The sequence below is a fragment of the Oncorhynchus masou genome, unplaced genomic scaffold (genome assembly GCF_036934945.1).
Source record: "Oncorhynchus masou masou isolate Uvic2021 unplaced genomic scaffold, UVic_Omas_1.1 unplaced_scaffold_949, whole genome shotgun sequence".
In the NCBI taxonomy this organism is placed as follows: domain Eukaryota; kingdom Metazoa; phylum Chordata; class Actinopteri; order Salmoniformes; family Salmonidae; genus Oncorhynchus; species Oncorhynchus masou.
Genome location: NW_027015986.1, coordinates 61,302 through 79,896, shown reverse-complemented (window position 1 = coordinate 79,896; position 18,595 = coordinate 61,302). Strand labels below are relative to the sequence as shown.

The window sequence follows — 18,595 nt, the reverse complement described above, 5'->3', positions numbered from 1 at the left end:
GAAGTAAACAGTAAATATCACACAAGTTCTAAAACAGTGAAGAGATTACAAATGTCATATTATATATATACAGTGTTTTAACAATGTGCAAATAGTTCACGTACAAAATGAAAAATAAATAAGCATAAATATGGGTTGTATTTACAAAGGTGTTTGTTCTTCACTGGTGGTCCTTTTCTCGTGGCAACAGGTCACAAATCTTGCTGCTGTGATTGAACACTGTGGAATTTCACCCAGTAGGTATGGGAGTTCATCAAAATTGGATTTGTTTTCGAATTCTTTGTGGATCTGTGTAATCTGAGGGAAATATGTCTCTCTAATATGGTCATACATTGGGCAGGAGGTTAGGAAGTGCAGCTCAGTTTCCACCTCATTTTGTGGGCAGTGAGCACATAGCCTGTCTTCCCTTGAGAGCCATGTCTGCCTACAGCGGCCTTTCTCAATAGCAAGGCTATGCTCACTGAGTCTGTACATAGTCAAAGCTTTCCTTAATTTTGGGTCAGTCACAGTGGTCAGGTATTCTGCCGCTGTGTACTCTCTGTGTAGGGCCAAATAGCATTCTAGTTTGCTCTGTTTTTTTGTTAATTCTTTCCAGTGTGTCAAGTAAATATCTTTTTGTTTTCTCATGATTTGGTTGGGTCTAATTGTGCTGCTGTCATGGGGCTCTGTAGGGTGTGTTTGTGAACAGAGCCCCAGGACCAGCTTGCTTAGGGACTCTTCTCCAGGTTCATCTCTCTGTAGGTGATGGCTTTGTTGTGGAAGGTTTGGGAATCGCTTCCTTTTAGGTGGTTATAGAATTTAACAGCTCTTTTCTGGATTTTGATAATTAGTGGGTATCGGCCTAATTCTGCTCTGCATGCATTATTTGGTGTTCTACGTTGTACACTGAGGATATTTTTGCAGAATTCTGCGTGCAGAGTCTCAATTTGGTGTTTGTCCCATTTTGTAAAATCTTGGTTGGTGAGCGGACCCCAGACCTCACAACCATAAAGGGCAATGGGCTCTATGACTGATTCAAGTATTTTTAGCCAAATCTGTCTCTCTCTCTCTCTCTCCAGCGCTCTGCACAGTCAGCAGTGGAGGACAGTGATCAGATCTTTACTGAGCTGATCCGCTCCATTGAGAGAAGGAGCTCTGAGGTGAAGGAGCTGATCAGAGCCCAAGAGAAGGCTCAAGTGAGTCAAGCTGAAGGACTCCTGGAGCAACTGAAGCAGGAGATCGCTGAGCTGAGGAAGAGAAGCACTGAGCTGGAGCAGCTCTCACACACAGAGGATCACATCCATTTCCTCCAGGTAACTAAACTGTCTTGTTACATGTGATATGAAATTAACTTCATGTGAAACTATTCATCTCAATCATTATGTTGTCCTGTCCGTCCCTCTCTGTCTGTCTATCCGTCCCTCTCTGTCTGTCTATCCGTCCCTCTCTCTCTGTCTGTCTGTCCGTCCCTCTCTGTCTGTCTGTCTGTCCGTCCCTCTCTGTCTGTCTGTCCGTCCCTCTCTGTCTGTCTGTCTGTCTGTCCGTCCCTCTCTGTCTGTCCGTCCCTGTCTCTCTGTCCGCCCCTCTCTCTCTCTCTCTCTCTGTCTGTCCCTCCCTCTCTCTCTCTCTCGCGCTCTCTCTCTCTCTGTCCGTCCCTCTCTCTCTCTGTCTGTCCGTCCCTCCCTCTCTCTCTCTGTCCGTCCGTCCCTCTCTCTCTGTCCGCCCCTCTCTCTCTGTCCGTTCATCTGTCTGTCCCCCTCTCTCTCTCTCTCTCTCTCTCTCTCTCTGTCCCTCCCTCTCTCTCTCTCTCTCTCTCTCTCTGTCTGTCTGTCCGTCCCTCTCTCTCTCTCTGTCTGTCCGTCCCTCTCTCTGTCTGTCTGTCTATCCCTCTCTCTCTCTCTCTGTCTGTCTGTCTGTCCGTCCCTCTCTCTCTCTCTGTCCGTCCCTCCCTCTCTCTCTCTGTCCGTCCGTCCCTCTCTCTCTGTCCGCCCCTCTCTCTCTGTCCGTTCGTCTGTCTGTCCCCCTCTCTCTCTCTCTCTCTCTCTCTCTCTCTCTCTCTCTCCCTCCCTCTCTCTCTCTCGCGCTCTCTCTCTGTCTGTCCGTCCCTCTCTCTCTCTGTCTGTCCGTCCCTCTCTCTCTCTGTCTGTCCGTCCCTCTCTCTCTGTCTGTCTGTCCGTCCCTCTCTCTCTCTGTCTGTCCGTCCCTCTCTCTCTCTCTCTGTCTGTCCGTCCCTCCCTCTCTCTCTCTGTCCCTCCCTCTCTCTCTCTGTCCCTCCCTCTCTCTCTCTGTCCCTCCCTCTCTCTCTCTGTCCGCCCCTCTCGCTCTCTCTGTCCGCCCCTCTCGCTCTCTCTGTCCGTCGCTCTCTCTGTCCGCCCCTCTCGCTCTCTCTGTCCGTTGCTCTCTCTGTCCGCCCCTCTCGCTCTCTCTGTCCGTCGCTCTCTCTGTCCGCCCCTCTCGCTCTCTCTGTCCGTCGCTCTCTCTGTCCGCCCCTCTCGCTCTCTCTGTCCGCCCCTCTCGCTCTCTCTGTCCGTCGCTCTCTCGGTCCGCCCCTCTCGCTCTCTCTATCCGTCGCTCTCTCTGTCCGCCCCTCTCGCTCTCTCTGTCCGCCCCTCTCGCTCTCTCTGTCTGTCCCCCTCTCTCTCTCTCTCTCTCTCTCTCTCTCTCTCTCTGTCCGTCCCCCTCTCTCTCTCTCTCTGTCCGTCCCCCTCTCTCGCTCTCTCTGTCTGTCCCTCTCTCTCTCTCTCTCTCTCTCTCTGTCCGCCCCTCTCTCTCTGTCCGTTCGTCCCTCTCTCTCTGTCTGTCTGTCCCCCTCTCTCTCTCTCTGTCCGCCCCTCTCTCTCTGTCCGTTCGTCCCTCTCTCTCTGTCTGTCTGTCCCCCTCTCTCTCTCTCTCTCTCTCTCTCTCTGTCCGTCCCCCTCTCTCTCTCTCTGTCCGTCCCCCTCTCTCTCTCTCTGTCCGTCCCCCTCTCTCTCTCTCTGTCCGTCCCCCTCTCTCTCTCTCTCTGTCCCCCCCTCTCTCTCTCTCTCTGTCCGCCCCTCTCTCTCTCTGTCCGCCCTCTCTCTCTCTGTCCGCCCCTCTCTCTCTCTGTCCGCCCCTCTCTCTCTCTGTCCTCCCCTCTCCCTCTATGTCCTCCCCTCTCGCTCTCTGTCCTCCCCTCTCTCTCTCTGTCCGCCTCTCTCGCTCTCTGTCCGCCCCTCTCTCTCTCTCTCTCTCTCTCTCTCTCTCTCTCTCTCGCTCTCTCTGTCCGCCCCTCTCGCTCTCTCTGTCCGCCCCTCTCGCTCTCTCTGTCCGCCCCTCTCGCTCTCTCTGTCCGCCCCTCTCGCTCTCTCTGTCCGCCCCTCTCGCTCTCTCTGTCCGCCCCTCTCGCTCTCTCTGTCCGCCCCTCTCGCTCTCTCTGTCCGCCCCTCTCGCTCTCTCTGTCCGCCCCTCTCGCTCTCTCTGTCCGCCCCTCTCGCTCTCTCTGTCCGCCCCTCTCGCTCTCTCTGTCCGCCCCTCTCGCTCTCTCTGTCCGCCCCTCTCGCTCTCTCTGTCCGCCCCTCTCGCTCTCTCTGTCCGCCCCTCTCGCTCTCTCTGTCCGCCCTCTCGCTCTCTCTGTCCGCCCCTCTCGCTCTCTCTGTCCGCCCCTCTCGCTCTCTCTGTCCGCCCCTCTCGCTCTCTCTGTCCGCCCCTCTCGCTCTCTCTGTCCGCCCCTCTCGCTCTCTCTGTCCGCCCCTCTCGCTCTCTCTGTCCGCCCCTCTCGCTCTCTCTGTCCGCCCTCTCGCTCTCTCTGTTCGCCCCTCTCGCTCTCTCTGTCCGCCCCTCTCGCTCTCTCTGTCCGCCCCTCTCGCTCTCTCTGTCCGCCCCTCTCGCTCTCTCTGTCCGCCCCTCTCGCTCTCTCTGTTCGCCCCTCTCGCTCTCTCTGTCCGCCCCTCTCTCTCTCTCTCTCTGTCCGCCCCTCTCTCTCTGTCCGTTCGTCCCTCTCTCTCTGTCTGTCTGTCCCCCTCTCTCTCTCTCTCTCTCTCTCTCTCTCTCTGTCCGTCCCCCTCTCTCTCTCTCTGTCCGTCCCCCTCTCTCTCTCTCTGTCCGTCCCCCTCTCTCTCTCTCTCTGTCCGCCCCCTCTCTCTCTGTCCGCCCCTTCTCTCTCTCTTTCCGCCCCTCTCTCTCTCTGTCCGCCCCCCTCTCTCTCTGTCCGCCCCCTCTCTCTCTGTCCGCCCCCTCTCTCTCTGTCCGCCCTTCTCTCTCTTTTCCGCCCCTCTCTCTCTCTCTGTCCTCCCCTCTCTCTCTCTCTGTCCTCCCCTCTCTCTCTCTGTCCTCCCCCTCTCCCTCTATGTCCTCCCCTCTCGCTCTCTGTCCTCCCCTCTCGCTCTCTGTCCTCCTCTCTCGCTCTCTCTGTCCGCCCCTCTCGCTCTCTCTGTCCGCCCCTCTCGCTCTCTCTGTCCGCCCCTCTCGCTCTCTCTGTCCGCCCCTCTCGCTCTCTCTGTCCGCCCCTCTCGCTCTCTCTGTCTGTCCCCCTCTCTCTCTCTCTCTCTCTCTCTCTCTCTCTCTGTCCGCCCCTCTCTCTCTGTCCGTTCGTCCCTCTCTCTCTGTCTGTCTGTCCCCTTCTCTCTCTCTCTGTCCGCCCCTCTCTCTCTGTCCGTTCGTCCCTCTCTCTCTGTCTGTCTGTCCCCCTCTCTCTCTCTCTCTCTCTCTCTCTCTGTCCGTCCCCCTCTCTCTCTCTCTGTCCGTCCCCCTCTCTCTCTCTCTCTGTCCGTCCCCCTCTCTCTCTCTCTCTGTCCGCCCCCTCTCTCTCTGTCCGCCCTTCTCTCTCTCTTTCCGCCCCTCTCTCTCTCTGTCCGCCCCCCTCTCTCTCTGTCCGCCCTTCTCTCTCTCTTTCCGCCCCTCTCTCTCTCTGTCCTCCCCTCTCTCTCTCTCTGTCCTCCCCTCTCTCTCTCTGTCCTCCCCTCTCCCTCTATGTCCTCCCCTCTCGCTCTCTGTCCGCCCCTCTCGCTCTCTGTCCGCCTCTCTCGCTCTCTCTGTCCGCCCCTCTCGCTCTCTCTGTCCGCCCCTCTCGCTCTCTCTGTCCGCCCCTCTCGCTCTCTCTGTCCGCCCCTCTCGCTCTCTCTGTCCGCCCCTCTCGCTCTCTGTCCGCCCCTCTCGCTCTCTCTGTCCGCCCCTCTCGCTCTCTCTGTCCGCCCCTCTCGCTCTCTCTGTCCGCCCCTCTCGCTCTCTCTGTCCGCCCCTCTCGCTCTCTCTGTCCGCCCCTCTCTCTCTCGCCTCTCTCTGTCCGTCCCCCTCTCTCTCTCTCTCTCTCACGCCCCCTCTCTCTCTCTCTCTCTCTCTCTCTCTCTCTCTGCCCCTCTCTCTCTCTGTCCGTCCCCCTCTCTCTCTCTCTCTCTCTCTCTCTCTGCCCCTCTCTCTCTCTCTCTCTGCCCCTCTCTCTCTCTCTCTCTGCCTCTCTCTCTCTCTCTCCGCCCCTCTCGCTCTCTGTCCGTCCCCCTCTCGCTCTCTCTGTCCGTCCCCCTCTCGCTCTGTCCGTCCCCCTCTCGCTCTCTGTCCGTCCCCCTCTCGCTCTCTGTCCGTCCCCCTCTCGCTCTCTGTCCGTCCCCCTCTCGCTCTCTCTGTCCGTCCCCCTCTCTCTCTCTCTGTCCGTCCCCCTCTCTCTCTCTCTGTCCGCCCCCCTCTCTCTCTCTCTCTGTCCGTCCCCCTCTCTCTCTCTGTCCGCCCCCTCTCTCTCTCTCTCTCTGTCCGCCCCTCTCTCTCTCTCTCTGTCCGTCCCCCTCTCTCTCTCTCTGTCCGCCCCCTCTGTCCGTCCCCCCCTCTCTCTCTCTGTCCGCCCCCTCTCTCTCTCTCTCTGTCCGCCCCCTCTCTCTCTCTCTCTGTCCGCCCCTCTCTCTCTCTCTCTCTGTCCGCCCCCTCTCTCTCTCTCTCTGTCCGCCCCCTCTCTCTCTCTCTCTGTCCGCCCCCTCTCTCTCTCTCTGTCCGCCCCCTCTCTGTCCGCCTCTCTCTCTCTCTGTCCGCCCTCTCTCTCTCTGTCCGTCCCCCTCTCTCTCTCTGTCCGTCCCCCTCTCTCTCTCTGTCCGTCCCCCCCTCTCTCTCTCTGTCCGTCCCCCTCTCTCTCTGTCCGTCCCCCTCTCTCTCTGTCCGCCCCCCTCTCTCTCTGTCCGTCCCCCTCTCTCTCTGTCCGCCCCTCTCTCTCTCTGTCCGCCCCTCTCGCTCTCTCTGTCCGCCCCTCTCGCTCTCTCTGTCCGCCCCTCTCGCTCTCTCTGTCCGCCCCTCTCGCTCTCTCTGTCCGCCCCTCTCGCTCTCTCTGTCCGCCCCTCTCGCTCTCTCTGTCCGCCCCTCTCGCTCTCTCTGTCCGCCCCTCTCGCTCTCTCTGTCCGCCCCTCTCGCTCTCTCTGTCCGCCCCTCTCGCTCTCTCTGTCCGCCCCTCTCGCTCTCTCTGTCCGCCCTCTCTCTCTCTGTCCGCCCCTCTCGCTCTCTCTGTCCGCCCCTCTCGCTCTCTCTGTCCGCCCCTCTCGCTCTCTCTGTCCGCCCCTCTCGCTCTCTCTGTCCGCCCCTCTCGCTCTCTCTGTCCGCCCCTCTCGCTCTCTCTGTCCGCCCCTCTCGCTCTCTCTGTCCGCCCCTCTCGCTCTCTCTGTCCGCCCCCTCGCTCTCTCTGTCCGCCCCTCTCGCTCTCTCTGTCCGCCCCTCTCGCTCTCTCTGTCCGCCCCTCGCTCTCTCTGTCCGCCCCTCTCGCTCTCTCTGTCCGCCCCTCTCGCTCCCTCGCTCTTCTCTGTCCGCCCCCTCGCTCTCTCTGTCCGCCCCCTCGCTCTCTCTGTCCGCCCCCTCGCTCTCTCTGTCCGCCCCCTCGCTCTCTCTCTGTCCGCCCCCTCTGTCGCTCTCTCTCTGTCCGCCCCCTCGCTCTCTCTCTGTCCGCCCCCTCTCTCTCTCTGTCCGCCCCCTCGCTCTCTCTCTGTCCGCCCCCTCGCTCTCTCTCTCTGTCCGCCCCCCTCGCTCTCTCTCTGTCCGTCCCTCGCGCTCTCTCTCTCTGTCCGTCCCTCGCTCTCTCTCTCTGTCCGTCCCTCGCTCTCTCTCTCTGTCCGCCCCTCTCGCTCTCTCTGTCCGCCCCTCTCGCTCTCTCTGTCCGCCCCTCTCGCTCTCTCTGTCCGCCCCTCTCGCTCTCTCTGTCCGCCCCCTCTCGCTCTCTCTGTCCGCCCCTCTCGCTCTCTCTGTCCGCCCCTCTCGCTCTCTCTGTCCGCCCCTCTCTCGCTCTCTCTGTCCGCCCTCTCTGTCCGCCCCTCTCTCTCTCTCTCCGCCCCTCTCTCGCTCTCTCTCTGTCCGCCCCTCTCGCTCTCTCTGTCCGCCCCTCTCGCTCTCTCTCCGCCCCTCTCTGTCCGCTCTCTCTGTCCGCTCTCTCTGTCCGCCCCTCTCGCTCTCTCTGTCCGCCCCTCTCTCTCTGTCCGCCCCTCTCGCTCTCTGTCCGCCCCTCTCGCTCTCTCTGTCCGCCCCTCTCGCTCTCTCTGTCCGCCCCTCTCGCTCTCTCTGTCCGCCCCTCTCGCTCTCTCTGTCCGCCCCTCTCGCTCTCTCTGTCCGCCCCCTCTCTCGCTCTCTCTGTCCGCCCCTCTCGCTCTCTCTGTCCGCCCCTCTCTCTGTCTCTCTCTGTCCGCCCCTCTCGCTCTCTCTGTCCGCCCCTCGCTCTCTCTGTCCGCCCCTCGCTCTCTCTGTCCGCCCCGTCGCTCTCTCTGTCCGCCCCCTCGCTCTCTCTGTCCGCCCCCTCGCTCTCTCTGTCCGCGCCCCTCGCTCTCTCTGTCCGCCCCCCTCGCTCTCTCTGTCCGCCCCCCTCGCTCTCTCTGTCCGCCCCCTCGCTCTCTCTGTCCGCCCCCTCGCTCTCTCTCTGTCCGCCCCCTCGCTCTCTCTGTCCGCCCCTCGCTCTCTCTGTCCGCTCTCTCCCGCCCGCTCTCTCTGTCCGCCCCCTCGCTCTCTCTGTCCGCCCCCTCGCTCTCTCTGTCCGCCCCCTCGCTCTCTCTGTCCGCCCCCTCGCTCTCTCTGTCCGCCCCCTCGCTCTCTCTGTCCGCCCCCTCGCTCTCTCTGTCCGCCCCCTCGCTCTCTCTCTGTCCGCCCCCTCGCTCTCTCTCTGTCCGCCCCCTCGCTCTCTCTCTGTCCGCCCCCTCGCTCTCTCTCTGTCCGCCCCCTCGCTCTCTCTCTCTGTCCGCCCCCTCGCTCTCTCTCTGTCCGCCCCCTGTCGCTCTCTCTCTCTGTCCGCCCCCCTCGCTCTCTCTCTGTCCGCCCCCCTCGCTCTCTCTCTGTCCGCCCCTCGCTCTCTCTCTCTGTCCGTCCCTCTCTCTCTCTCTCTCCAGAGGTATCAGTCTCTCTCTCTCTCTCTCTCCAGAGGTATCAGTCTCTCTCTCTCTCTCTCTCCAGAGGTATCAGTCTCTCTCTCTCTCTCTCTCTCTCTCCAGAGGTATCAGTCTCTCTCCAGTATCAGTGTATCTTCAGACTTACCCAGCATCGTTGTCCGTCCTCTTCAGTACTTTGGAGATGTGAGTCAGACTGTGTCTGAACTGAGAGAGAAACTAGAAGACTTCCTTAAAGGAGAATGGACCAAGATCTCCACTATAGGTGTGTTGAAAACAATAAGAACATCAACTTTAGACCATTGAAAGTTCCCTACTAGTCATATACATGTGGAATATGGTCTGATGATAACATTCCCTCTCTCTGTCAATGTGTTTGTGTGTCTGTAGTGAATATAGTGGATGTTGTACTGCCTCCAGAGCCCAAGACCAGAGAACAGTTGTTACAATGTGAGTCTCTTTATTGTGAAGTAACTAACAGTCTCTTTTTACTGACACTCCTAACAATCCCTCTAGAAATATATAGCAATAGTAGATCTAATCAAAGACTGGGTCTCTATCTGACTCCTCATATTTCTCTGATTTGATCTCTGCTGTGCTCTAATCAAAGACAGGGGAGATACAGTATCTGACTTAACTTATTGTTCTGACTCCCCTCGTTGGTCTCTGCTCTTCTCCCAGATTCCTGTCAGCTCACACTGGACCCAAACACAGCACACACACTCCTCTCTCTGTCTGAAGGGAACAGAAAGGTGACCTGTACAGGCCAAGTCCAACCATATCCTGTCCATCCAGACAGATTCACCAACTACAGGCAGGTTCTGTGTAGAGAGGGTCTGTCTGGACGCTGTTACTGGGAGGTGGAGAGGACTGGTGGTGTTTATACAGCAGTCTCATATAAAGACATCAGCAGAACAGAGAAGGGTAATGATGGTGTATTTGGATACAATAACAAGTCCTGGAGTTTAGAGTGCTATAGTGGTGGTTATTGTTTCAGACACAATAATGTTGAGACTAAAGTATCAGGCCCTCAGTCCTCCATAGTAGGAGTGTACCTGGATCACAAGGCAGGTACTCTGTCCTTCTACAGTGTCTCTGACACAATGACCCTCCTCCACAGAGTCCAGACCACATTCACTCAGCCCCTCTATCCTGGGTTTTATCTCAATGATTATAATGGTTCTGCTGAGCTGGTTAAACTGTAAACTTATTTGTTATTAATTAAAATTCAATCCAATGTTTTAATCTTGTACATTTCCATGAATCATGATGTCTGGTGTTGATGTATATTGGTTGTCATTCAGAACCATTGATATGTTTTCTCAGTTGGTTCTCTGTCTCTATGTAATTCTCCTCAGTATCATTGATCAGCTTGTTGGCTCGGTCCTAATTGATGTGTTCTCTGTCACCTGGCGCTGCATGGAAAATGGTCCAGGAACTAAAGGACAATTCAGGACTAGTCAGCCCACTACAAGCTGGTATCACTTCCTTTCTACTAAACTATATGGTCTGGTTTCCCAGACACAGATGAATCCTAGTCCTGGACTAAACAGTATGTTCAATGTAGATGTCCAGGAAACCGGCCCTAAATGTGTCATCTTTCATCCTCCCATACTGCTCAGTCCAGCAACATTAAACCTGTCCAGCAGGTGGTGCTGTTGACCAAACAATAAAACCAGCAGATATCTTGACTTGCCACTCAGTATATCAGTAATGTTCAGAATAGTACTTTAATATCATTGGAGATTGATGGTCTTTTTAATCCACTATCCAGAGTCAGGAACAGATGAAGTTAGGTCTGCTACTGTTCAGTGATTAAATATGATTTATGGTGATGGGAAATAATAAAAAACACTCAACTTCATCTAGTAATAGTTTTCCTTTGTTATTTATTCCAAGGTGTGTCTTTAACTTGTAAATGTATTGTGTGGAGGTGAGCTAGTGGTGTGGCTGATAGAATAGAATGAAAAGGGAGGAGGGGAGGAAGAGGGGAGGAGTGAAGGGCTGTTCAAGAAACCAGATGAGGAAGAGGAAGATGTTCAGGGGAATTACTGTCTCTGTTCCAAATGGTTCCCTATTCCCTACGTAGTGCACTACGGTGCTTCTGACCAGGTCTAAAGTAGTGTTCTACGTAGGGAATAGGGTGTAGATATATTACAATATCATGCTTTAGTGTTTGGCACAAAAATATATTAGATCTCCACCCCCCCACTTCCTGTCTGTCATCCCCCAGTTCTGTTAAGACTTCCTCTCATTGAACTGGGCCTCATTCTAAATGGTCACTTTGTATTGATAGTCCATACTGGTCTTAACTATGGTTCTACATACAGTACCTGTATTGATGAGGGCCTCATCATCTGGCAGTAAAACCCTATGGACCTGAAAGGGACTGCAGTGTGCTCCAGTCTCCAGCAGGGGGCAGTAAACCCCTATGGACCTGAAAGGGGCTGCAGTGTGCTCCAGTCTCCAGCAGGGGGCAGTAAACCCTATGGACCTGAAAGGGGCTGCAGTGTGCTCCAGTCTCCAGCAGGGGGCAGTAAACCCCTATGGACCTGAAAGGGGCTGCAGTGTGCTCCAGTCTCCAGCAGGGGGCAGTAAACCCCTATGGACCTGAAAGGGACTGCAGTGTGCTCCAGTCTCCAGCAGGGGGCAGTAAAACCATATGAACCTGAAAGGGACTGCAGTGTGCTCCAGTCTCCAGCAGGGGGCAGTAAACCCCTATGGACCTGAAAGGGACTGCAGTGTGCTCCAGTCTCCAGCAGGGGGCAGTAAACCCCTATGGACCTGAAAGGGACTGCAGTGTGCTCCAGTCTCCAACATGATTCAAAAACATGATAAATCAAAAATAAACTAATTTGAATAACCAATCAACTTATCTCATAAAGCAATGGTTAAATAGATTACATTTTATAATTAAATCCCACCTGTTTCTATCATTTCTTGTGAGATTGTTCTGGTCTCACCAGAAAGTAAGGATAAATCCCACAGTATCAACCCCACTAATGCATATTCGTAACCAGTAAATTGTGTGTGTGTGTGCTGGTGAACCGTAGGTCAAAAACACACCTGAACAAGGCCTCACTTATCTGGAAGTCTGTTTGCAGTCCTTTACTGATTCACTTCCTCAACACAGCCAAGCGGTAACAACAGGATTTTTGCCTATCTGAGAAGTCCCTAATTGATTCACTTCCTCGGCACAATAGGCAGTAAACAAATGTATTTTTGCCTGTCTGATCAGTCCCCTATCGATACATTTCCTAGACACTATAGGGCAGCAACCAAAGGTCTTTTATTTAATTCTATTCCACCATGCAGATGGACAGTTGCCACTTCAAACTGGACGGAACAGAACAGTCAACAGGACAGATGAATGAGATGGAATCAATGCCCCAGATGAATTGAATGACTCTCCTGACTGATTCTATAAGATGAATGGGTTGAGTTTGGGGACAACTCCCTGAAAGGTTGCAACATCAAATCCCCGAGCTGACAAGGCAAAAATCTGTCGTTCTGCCCCTGACCAAGGCAGTTAACCCACTGTTCCCCAGTAGGCCGTCATTGTAAATAAGAATTTGTTCTTAACTGACATGTCTAGTTAGATAAAAACAGCTTACCTCTCATCTAGGTGGCCACCTGTTTGCTCAATTCATCCAGAAAGACCCGTCTGCAGTCATAGAGTTCTCCACCATTTGCTGGTCCCTTGTAGCCACTCCTGGCAAGCTCGCCATTTTTGTTGTGGAAATATTTGCTCAATTATATTTCTCAGATACCAGAACTTGTGAATTCAAATAGACTTTGTTACAAAGTAACAAGCTGGGCCATGGACCAACTGCCGGACTCAGTCTCAGTCCTTTTATACAGTTTCATGCTGATAGAGGTGTCATCGTCCCTCCACTTTATGCTAATAACCAGATCCCCTCGGCTTTACTCCACCATTGTTTCCAAATCTAAGTTCTTTCCTCTAGGCGGGGTTCCCCTCCCCTCTAGTTCCTTGGATCTATTATATTGGTGGCGCACCTATACATTATTTCCAGGAAATAATAAGTACAGATTACTATAGGAAATTATAAGATTGCTACATGCCATTATCAGACTATAATATTACTATGGGCCATTATAGGATGAAGTACAGATCCCTATAGTTCATTATAGAATTATACCATTAAGTACAGATAACTATAGTTCACTATATAATTATACCATTAAGTACAGATAACTATAGTTCACTATATAATTATACCAATAAGTACAGATAACTATAGTTCATTATAGAATTATACCTATAAGTACAGATAACTATAGTTCATTATAGAATTATACCAATAAGTACAGATCACTATAGTTCATTATAGAATTATACCTATAAGTACAGATAACTATAGTTCACTATATAATTATACCAATAAGTACAGATCACTATAGTTCATTATAGAATTATACCTATAAGTACAGATAACAATAGTTCACTATATAATTATACCAATAAGTACAGATAACTATAGTTCATTATAGAATTATACCATTAAGTACAGATAACTATAGTTCATTATAGAATTATACCTATAAGTACAGATAACTATAGTTCACTATAATTATACCAATAACTACAGATAACTATAGTTCACTATATAATTATACCAATAAGTACAGATAACTATAGTTCATTATAGAATTATACCAATAAGTACAGATAACTATAGTTCTCTATATAATTATACCAATAAGTAAACTCAATCCCAGAATTCCACAGTGTCTTTGCTTATTCCCTTTATTGATATTCAGCCTTTTAACAAGAAACACATTCTGTTAACAGAAAACACCCTCACTATCAATTGCTGCAAAGAAACCTCTGCTAATGGACACCAATAATAAGAAGAGACTTGCTTGAGCCAAGAAACACGAGCAATGGACATTAGACCGGTGGAAATCTGTCCTTTGGTCTGATGAGTTCAAATTTAAGATATCTGGTTCCAACCGTGTCTTTGTGAGAAGCAGAGTAGATGAACAGATGATCTCTGCATGTGTGGTTCCCACCGTGAAGCACGGAGGAGGAGGTGTGATGTCTCTGTGAGGAGCAGAGTAGGTGAACAGATGATCTCTGCATGTGTGGCTCCCATCGTGAAGCATGGAGGAGGAGGTGTGATGGTGCTTTGCTGGTGAATGTCAGTGATTTATTTAGAATTCAAGGCACACTTAACCAGCATGGCTACCATAGCATTCTGCAGCGATAGGCCATCCCATCTGGTTTGGGCTTAGTGGGACTATCATTTGTTTTCCAGCAGGACAATGACCCAACACCCCTCCAGGCTGTGTAAGGGCTATTTGACCAAGAAGGAGAGTGATGAAGGGCTGCATCAGATGACCGGGCCTCCACTTGATTTGTTGAACACGTTGTTGGTTACTACATGATTCCATATGTGTTATTTCATAGTTTTGATGGCTTCCCTACATTTCTACAATGTAGAAAATAGTAAAAATTAAGAAAAACCCTTGAATGAGTAGGTGTGTCCAAGCTTTTGACTGGTACTGTATGTTAAGGGGATGATTCACCCCAATAGAAAGGTTCATACCTCTAAATACCATCTTATTAGATGGATCCATTTCCCCCCATTAGTTTGGGATTCAGACCTGCAGTCATCTTGATTTCAGACACTATGGAGAAGTGTTCCACAGACAGTAAATCTGATGTAGAATAAATGGAACCTGGATCCATTTCATTCTATTAACATGGTTTATGTGTTATAGCAGTAATGGGGTTAAACTGATATTAAAATGACAACTCCATAGGTGGTACCAGGTCAGGGGAGTTCATCTCTGCTCCCAGCATCCCTGGGACAGTACTGATCAACATAGCTGACCTGATGCAGAGGTGGACCAGTGATGTTTTCCTCTCAGTGGTGAGACTTGCCCTTCCATTTGACACACCTTTACCTGATGAGATCATACAAGACGTTACAGGCTTATTGCATGTGGAAACAGACCTGCGTTAAAATAATGTTGAATATTTAATTAGCAGTGTTTGAGTTTTTTGTAATGGAACCAATAGAAAAGTCCTAAAAGTACAAACAAACCCCGCCCACCTGGAGGACAAAGGAAATGCTCAAAGTGTTGGAAAGATTTCAAATAGTATTTGAATCCAGGGTGTTATTCGTTAGAGAACACTGTAGCAAAACATTTAGCAACAGAATTATTTTAGTTCAGTTAGTCCCTTCGTGTTTCATTTTCTTCAGTTTGGTGCCTCGTAGATATGATTCATGTCTCCGTGGAAACATCAACATTTACATTTACATTTAAGTCATTTAGCAGACGCTCTTATCCAGAGCGACTTACAAATTGGTGAATTCACCTTCTGACATCCAGTGGAACAGCCACTTTACAATAGTGCATCTAAATCATTAAGGGGGGTGGTGAGAAGGATTACTTATCTTATCCTAGGTATTCCTTGAAGAGGTGGGGTTTCAGGTGTCTCCGGAAGGTGGTGATTGACTCCGCTGTCCTGGCGTCGTGAGGGAGTTTGTTCCACCATTGGGGGCCAGAGCAGCGAACAGTTTGACTGGGCTGAGCGGGAACTGTACTTCCTCAATGGTAGGGAGGCGAGCAGGCCAGAGGTGGATGAACGCAGTGCCCTTGCTTGGGTGTAGGGCCTGATCAGAGCCTGGAGGTACTGCGGTGCCGTTCCCCTCACAGCTCCGTAGGCAAGCACCATGGTCTTGTAGCGGATGCGAGCTTCAACTGGAAGCCAGTGGAGAGAGCGGAGGAGCGGGGTGACGTGAGAGAACTTGGGAAGGTTGAACACCAGACGGGCTGCGGCGTTCTGGATGAGTTGTAGGGGTTTAATGGCACAGGCAGGGAGCCCAGCCAACAGCGAGTTGCAGTAATCCAGACGGGAGATGACAAGTGCCTGGATTAGGACCTGCGCCGCTTCCTGTGTGAGGCAGGGTCGTACTCTGCGGATGTTGTAGAGCATGAACCTACAGGAACGGGCCACCGCCATGATGTTGGTTGAGAACGACAGGGTGTTGTCCAGGATCACGCCAAGGTTCTTAGCGCTCTGGGAGGAGGACACAATGGAGTTGTCAACCGTGATGGCGAGATCATGGAACGGGCAGTCCTTCCCCGGGAGGAAGAGCAGCTCCGTCTTGCCGAGGTTCAGCTTGAGGTGGTGATCCGTCATCCACACTGATATGTCTGCCAGACATGCAGAGATGCGATTCGCCACCTGGTCATCAGAAGTGGGAAAGGAGAAGATTAATTGTGTGTCGTCTGCATAGCAATGATAGGAGAGACCATGTGAGGTTATGACAGAGCCAAGTGACTTGGTGTATAGCGAGAATAGGAGAGGGCCTAGAACAGAGCCCTGGGGGACACCAGTGGTGAGAGCGCGTGGCGAGGAGACAGATTCTCGCCACGCCACCTGGTAGGAGCGACCTGTCAGGTAGGACGCAATCCAGCGTGGGCCGCGCCGGAGATGCCCAACTCGGAGAGGGTGGAGAGGAGGATCTGATGGTTCACAGTATCGAAGGCAGCCGATAGGTCTAGAAGGATGAGAGCAGAGGAGAGAGAGTTAGCTTTAGCAGTGCGGAGCGCCTCCGTGATACAGAGAAGAGCAGTCTCAGTTGAATGACTAGTCTTGAAACCTGACTGATTTGGATCAAGAAGGTCATTCTGAGAGAGATAGTGGGAGAGCTGGCCAAGGACGGCACGTTCAAGAGTTTGAGAGAAAAGAAAGAAGGGATACTGGTCTGTAGTTGTTGACATCGGAGGGATCGAGTGTAGGTTTTTTCAGAAGGGGTGCAACTCTCGCTCTCTTGAAGACGGAAGGGACGTAGCCAGCGGTCAGGGATGAGTTGATGAGCGAGGTGAGGTAAGGGAGAAGGTCCCCGGAAATGGTCTGGAGAAGAGAGGAGGGGATAGGGTCAAGTGGGCAGGTTGTTGGGCGGCCGGCCGTCACAAGAAGCGAGATTTCATCTGGAGAGAGAGGGGAGAAAGAGGTCAGAGCACAGGGTAGGGCAGTGTGAGCAGAACCATCGGTGTCGTTTGACTTAGCAAACGAGGATCGGATGTCGTCGACCTTCTTTTCAAAATGGTTGACGAAGTCATCTGCAGAGAGGGAGGAGGGGGGGAGGGGGAGGAGGATTCAGGAGGGAGGAGAAGGTGGCAAAGAGCTTCCTAGGGTTAGAGGCAGATGCTTGGAATTTAGAGTGGTAGAAAGTGGCTTTAGCAGCAGAGACAGAGGAGGAAAATGTAGAGAGGAGGGAGTGAAAGGATGCCAGGTCCGCAGGGAGGCGAGTTTTCCTCCATCTCCGCTCGGAGATGTAAATTCACTTTTGATTTTTACTCCTCACTTTCCCTTTCAGGTCCATAGGGGTTTACTGCCCCCTGCTGGAGACTGGAGCACACTGCAGTCCCTTTCAGGTCCATAGGGTTTTACTGCCCCCTGCTGGAGACTGGAGCACACTGCAGTCCCTTTCAGGTCCATAGGGTTTTACTGCCCCCTGCTGGAGACTGGAGCACACTGCAGTCCCTTTCAGGTCCAAAGGGGTTTACTGCCCCCTGTTGGAGACTGGAGCACACTGCAGTCCCTTTCAGGTCCATAGGGTTTTACTGCCCCCTGCTGGAGACTGGAGCACACTGCAGTCCCTTTCAGGTCCATAGGGTTTTACTGCCCCCTGCTGGAGACTGGAGCACACTGCAGTCCCTTTCAGATCCATAGGGTTTTACTGCCCCCTGGCTTTCTTTGTGGAGCTTGATGATGAGGCCCTCATCAATACAGGTATTCTATCATCACTTCATGGGGGAGTACAACAACTACCAATAGTGTATACCAGTATGGACTATCAATACAGATACTGTATGTAGAACCATAGTAAAGACCAGTATGGACTATCAATACAGATACTGTATGTAGAACCATAGTAAAGACCAGTATGGACTATCAATACAGGTACTGTATGTAGAACCATAGTAAAGACCAGTATGGACTATCAATACAGGTACTGTATGTAGAACCATAGTAAAGACCTGTATGGACTATCAATACAGGTACTGTATGTAGAACCATAGTAAAGACCAGTATGGACTATCAATACAGATACTGTATGTAGAACCATAGTAAAGACCAGTATGGACTATCAATACAGATACTGTATGTAGAACCATAGTAAAGACCAGTATGGACTATCAATACATGTACTGTATGTAGAACCATAGTAAAGACCAGTATGGACTATCAATACAGGTACTGTATGTAGAACCATAGTAAAGACCAGTATGGACTATCAATACAAAGTGACCATTTAGAATGAGGCCCAGTTCAATGAGAGGAAGTCTTAACAGAACTGGGGGATGACAGACAGGAAGTGGGGGGGTGGAGATCTAATATATTTTTGTGCCAAACACTAAAGCATGATATTGTAATATATCTACACCCTATTCCCTACGTAGAACACTACTTTAGACCTGGTCAGAAGCACCGTAGTGCACTACGTAGGGAATAGGGAACCATTTGGAACAGAGACAGTAATTCCCCTGAACATCTTCCTCTTCCTCATCTGGTTTCTTGAACAGCCCTTCACTCCTCCCCTCTTCCTCCCCTCCTCCCTTTTCATTCTATTCTATCAGCCACACCACTAGCTCACCTCCACACAATACATTTACAAGTTAAAGACACACCTTGGAATAAATAACAAAGGAAAACTATTACTAGATGAAGTTGAGTGTTTTTATTATTTCCCATCACCATAAATCATATTTAATCAGTGAACAGTAGCAGACCTAACTTCATCTGTTCCTGACTCTGGATAGTGGATTAAAAAGACCATCAATCTCCAATGATATTAAAGTACTATTCTGAACATTACTGATATACTGAGTGGCAAGTCAAGATATCTGCTGGTTTTATTGTTTGGTCAACAGCACCACCTGCTGGACAGGTTTAATGTTGCTGGACTGAGCATTATGGGAGGATGAAAGATGACACATTTAGGGCCGGTTTCCTGGACATCTACATTGAACATACTGTTTAGTCCAGGACTAGGATTCATCTGTGTCTGGGAAACCAGACCATATAGTTTAGTAGAAAGGAAGTGATACCAGCTTGTAGTGGGCTGACTAGTCCTGAATTGTCCTTTAGTTCCTGGACCATTTTCCATGCAGCTCCAGGTGACAGAGAACACATCAATTAGGACCGAGCCAACAAGCTGATCAATGATACTGAGGAGAATTACATAGAGACAGAGAACCAACTGAGAAAACATATCAATGGTTCTGAATGACAACCAATATACATCAACACCAGACATCATGATTCATGGAAATGTACAAGA

At 51.5% G+C, this 18,595-nt stretch overlaps 1 long non-coding RNA gene across 1 annotated transcript; it reads left to right on the top strand.

Moving 5' to 3' along the window:
- Positions 1-8,336: 8,336 nt before the first annotated feature.
- On the top strand, positions 8,337-10,093 carry LOC135538384 (uncharacterized). Its single transcript, XR_010455417.1, has 3 exons — positions 8,337-8,535; positions 8,661-8,720; positions 8,952-10,093. It is a non-coding gene; the product is annotated as an uncharacterized LOC135538384 (long non-coding RNA).
- The last annotated feature ends 8,502 nt before the right edge of the window (positions 10,094-18,595 follow it).